This window comes from Marmota marmota, unplaced genomic scaffold, assembly GCF_001458135.2.
Source record: "Marmota marmota marmota unplaced genomic scaffold, marMar, whole genome shotgun sequence".
In the NCBI taxonomy this organism is placed as follows: Eukaryota; Metazoa; Chordata; class Mammalia; order Rodentia; family Sciuridae; genus Marmota; species Marmota marmota.
Window position 1 is genome coordinate 41,113,394 of NW_025999900.1, and position 4,765 is coordinate 41,118,158.

Genomic DNA, 4,765 nt, shown 5'->3' on the forward strand with positions numbered 1-4,765 from the left:
CCAGAGCCCGGGAGCTGGCTTTGGGCTCTGCGCTTCCCGGGCCGCGCGGGGAACCAGAAAGTCTGAGCGATCTTCCACCAAATGCAGCCGCTGGGGAAGCCTCCCTCCACCGAATCCTCCCAGAGCCGTGGAATTGTGTTCGGAGGAGCCGCGCCGAGGTGACCCGCTCTCGGGCTGGTCTGGGAGGTGGTGTTGGGCTTAGGGACCTGGGGACTGAGTTCAGGAGACCCTAGAGAACTAAAGTTCCGGGAAAAACACTCCCCTACACACACACACACACACACACACACACACGGCTGAGGGAGGGAAAGGAAAGGTTTTTTGGTTTGGGGTTGGGGTTGGAAAGGTCATGTGAGAAAGCAGTGTGCTCTGTGTTTTCCGAAATGTCTGAACTAGGCCCTCAAACACAGGTCTCCTGTCAGTACATTCGCCCTAAAAGCCTGTGCGATTGTCCTGTCACTTTCACGTGTTGTGCATGCGCAGGACGTTTACCAGGTATTAGGTTGCAGGGGCTATTTTAGCGCCCAAGTTGGGGCTACAAAATGGTGGTTCTGTTCGTAGTCCTCCGTGGATTTCCACCTATTTCTATCTCAGAAGATCACTTTGGGGCCTGATGCACTCAGGGTTTCGTCGCTGGACAAAAGTGTCTTTTGGTGGAGTGGAGGGTGGAGTTCTGTGAACTTCAGGCTTCAGGCAATAGTAATTTTGAAATTTTATCGTTTCCTGAAATAAATTTGCTCACCTTTTTAAAAACTACAATAGAAAGCTACCCTTTGGGTTACTGATAAGTAGCAACAAAGTAGTTAAACAGCAGTATTCAAGGAAAAATTCGTAATCCTCTAAAGCTGGATGGAAACCGGGGTTAGCCTCTGCTGTGGTTTACAAAAAAAAAAAAAAAAAGCAGTCAAAACTGCAGTGGAGGACTTTTCCTAACAGGAACATTCCCTTCATTGTAGCTCGCCCTGGAAAACAGGAATCTGTGAACGGTGGCTCAAAAGCCTCAATTAGTGAGGGCTGGACAATTTTCCCATTTTCCCCATGTGGGTCAGGAAAAAAAAACTCCCTTCCAAAGCTTCATATTTTTACTAAATGACAGAAAATCATAGACTTGAGTGAAGTCTTTGTCCAGAAAGGTATATAGATGTAAAACTGATGGAAAATAACATCTGGGAAATGATTGCCAGGTCTGTGTTAATACTTCGAAAGCCACAGAATCACCCAAAGATTGGGAGCATGAATATCCAAGCTGTCCTAGCAATACAAATCCTCTACATTGAAGCTGTTAAGGCCCTAGTTCTGGTTTTTAGAAGCATCAATGGCACATTATAAACACAAAGCATATTCTATAAGAAAAATAATATTGCTTTAAGAAATAAGTTTATCAAGCCAGGTACAGTAGTGCACACCTGTAATCCCAGCTACTTAAGAGCCTGAGGCAAAAGGATCACAAATTCCAGGTCAGCCTGGGCAATGTAGCAAGACCCCGTCTCAAAGTAAAAAAATAAGGGCTGGGTCTCAGTGACAGAGGACTTGCCTAGCACATGTGGGGCACTGGGTTCAATCCTCAGCACCACATAAAAATAAATAACATAAATAAAGGCATTCTGTCCATCTACATGTACCAAAATTTTTTAAAATAAATAAATAAAAATGAAAAGGGCTGGGAATGTAGGTTGTGGTAAGGCACTCCTGGGTTCAATCCCCAGTTCAGAAAGAAAGACAGACAGGCATCATTAGACTCCATAATTATAATTCTTTCAATTTCATTTTATCACATTACTCGGGGGAAGGAGATGAAGGAGGAATTGCCCATTTCAGTTTTGTAGTAGAAGTAAGTCCTTAATGCATTTTGCCTAAGGCAACCAATTAGGTGGGAAATGTCCACCAGGCATCTAAAGATAGTTGTGTGAGGGCTGGTGTTGTGGCTTAGCCAGGCAGAGTGCATGCCTAGCACATGCGAGGCCCTGGGTTCGATCCTAGCACCACATAGAAATAAATAAATAAATAAAGGTATTGTGTCCAACCAGAACATACATAAATATATTTTATATATAAAGATAGTCATGCGATACTCCATATTTGCTAAAACAAGAGCAAAATATTTCTTTGTTCAGTGTTGTGATTCCAAATTTCCCAGTCACAATTTCATGAATATTCAGTATTTCTGCATGCCCAGGAGTAATTAGCAGATGGTGTAAAGTGTGAAGGTGCACATAGAGCATTGCTTTCTCTACATAAGGTGGCCTTTGCTGGGTTTCAGAGCACTGTGTGGAGGATGTGGTAGACAGCCTGTAAGACAGCTTCTTACCAATGATCTCTGCCTTCCGGTGTTCACACTCTTGTGTAATCCCCTCTCCTTAAGTGTAGACCCAATGATTGATTCTAACATTTAGAATATGGTAGAAGTGTTGTGATGTCACTTCTGAAATTAGGTTATTAAAAAACCTGCAGGGGCTGGGATTGTGGCTCAGCCGTAGAGCGCTTGCCTAGCACGGGCAGGACCCAGGTTGGATCATCAGCACCACACAAAAATAAAAGGCATTGTGTTATGTCCATCTACACCTAAAAAAATAAATATTAAAAAAAAAAAAACAACTGTGAGTTCCATCTTGGGTGCTCTGTCTTTTACTCTGCCTTGGATCACTCACTGTTGGGGGAGCCAACTTCCATGTCCTAAAGTGGCCCTGTGGAAAAGAAGTAAGGCCTGCCAACCACCACTCAAGTGAGCTTGGAAAGGGATCCTTTCCCTCCCCCATGCTAATCAAGCTCTCCACTGAGACCTTCAGCCCCAGCCAACAGCTTGACTACAACCTAACCCCAGCTAAGCTGCCTGGATTCCTGACCCACAGAAACTGTATGATAATAAATGTTTGTTGTCTTAAGCTGCTGCATTTTTAGATAATTTGTTACACAGACACACATAACTAATACAGAGGTCAACCGAGAAGTCCATCAGGGACCGATGACAACCTCACATGACCTTCCTGATCCCTCATAGAAAACAGAACAAAGAGAAAAATCAAGGCCCTGACCCAGATTGAAGTGTAATACATAAATTCCAAGAACAGAAAGCTTAGCCCTCACTTCTTTTGCAGAACAAGAGTTATCCTTGATTTTAAACTAGGTCAGAGGGTGTGGAGTACTGCTCAATCACAGGCAACCCAGGTATTGGGTGTCACCTACCTGAGAGCACATGCAGATGTCTTTGTGTCACAAGAATTGACATCTGTATAGGCATCCTCCTTCTCTTCCTCAGGGCATGTACCCTGATCCCTGAGGCCTTGACATAACCAGTGGTCATGAAATCAGGCCTTGGTTCTGAAAGAAGAGCTTGACTTTGACTCTGGCAGCCAGAAGGTGTAGGTGATTTTGATGGGATATCTAAAAACCAGAAAGAAAAGTGTGTGGTCCTGCAGTTGAGCAACTAGTATACTCTCTCTAGTAAGAACCACCTCTGTGCTGCTTCCAAGGCTAGAAAGAACATGCTGTCCACATGATGGTGTCTTTCTCTCCACATCATTTCCTCTCTGGCTGGAGCAAATTATTTACTTTTAAAATATAAAACACAGTTTTAGGAAGCAGAAGAGATGTCATATTCCTTTGGTCCTGACCAGGGCAAGCATCTGCTTGTGATTGTCCCCATGGCCCCCTCTCCTCAGCCAATCCTGTAGAAGCTGGCAATCGTAGAGGTCATTTCTGGTTTTCCTCCAGGGACATTAGGCTCTGATTTTTCTCATGTGCAGTGGCCACAGCTGCTATGTTGCCCTGCCGTCATCCGGTTGCTGTGACTTATGAGGTTGTGAATGTGCCAAAACGTGAATCTATTAATTTAACAGGAACTGGGCTCAGCACATATGTTCCTTGTTAGGTCATTTGCTTTGCTACCTAAACCACATCCAATGTGTTCAGCAATGGGCACATTTCCTAGAGTCTGGCTTTGCAAAAACGTCAAATGCCCTGAATTTTGAGTCTGCACAGTTTTACATGATTAAATTACTATGAAGAACATAAAGGCATTCCAGCATAAGGATGCATACAGATCAGTTCAAGGAAAAATTAAGGGGCCATATATGGGTAAAGTCTCTGGTCTTCATTCTTTATGCATTTAGATCCTCTCTGCAAGAGGGGTATGCAATAATATCCTAGGAATCCCTCCCTGAGCCCTGGGTGCATCTAGTCCGAGATCTCCAACACCAGACTAGGTGGTATGTGAAAGGAATCATGGTCCTTTTCCATTGGGTTGAGCACACAGGCATTTTTCATTCATCCATTAAGCTAACTCTCACTGAGTATCCACTACTGAGTGTGCTAGGGATGCAAAGATGACAAAGTGTCTCCTTAATGGGACAAAATGACACTTAAATTACAATGTAACAAGAGAAGTACTAGAATCAATCTCTGCATAGGGCTCCATGAAATCTCAGAGAAGACAGCAAGTAATGTCAGGGAAGAAAAACCAGTATTTTTCTTAAAAAAAAAAAAAGTATGTGTGTGTGCACGCGCGCATGTGCTATAAAAAATCATCAGGATGTGTTGCATTAAGTAATAGTAAGCATTGTATCATGTAATGTTTGTTTCAGAATGTAAAATAAATAGCCTCAGCAACTTAGCAAGGCTGTAAGCAACCTAGGGAGACTGTGTCTCAAAATAAAAAATAAAAAGGGCTAAGCACCCTTGGGTTCAATCCCTGGTACTGGAAAAAAAATTATATATATATATATATATATATATATATATATATATATATATATATATATATATATAT

At 42.8% G+C, this 4,765-nt stretch overlaps 1 long non-coding RNA gene across 2 annotated transcripts in view; it reads left to right on the forward strand.

The window, feature by feature from the left end:
• Positions 1–6: 6 nt before the first annotated feature.
• The window catches only part of LOC125615315, a 26,927-nt gene continuing 22,168 nt past the window's right edge, over positions 7–4,765 (forward strand). For both annotated transcript variants that reach the window (XR_007345892.1, XR_007345891.1), the window contains exon 1: positions 7–158. This is a non-coding gene — a long non-coding RNA (uncharacterized LOC125615315). The remainder of the gene's footprint in view (positions 159–4,765) is intronic.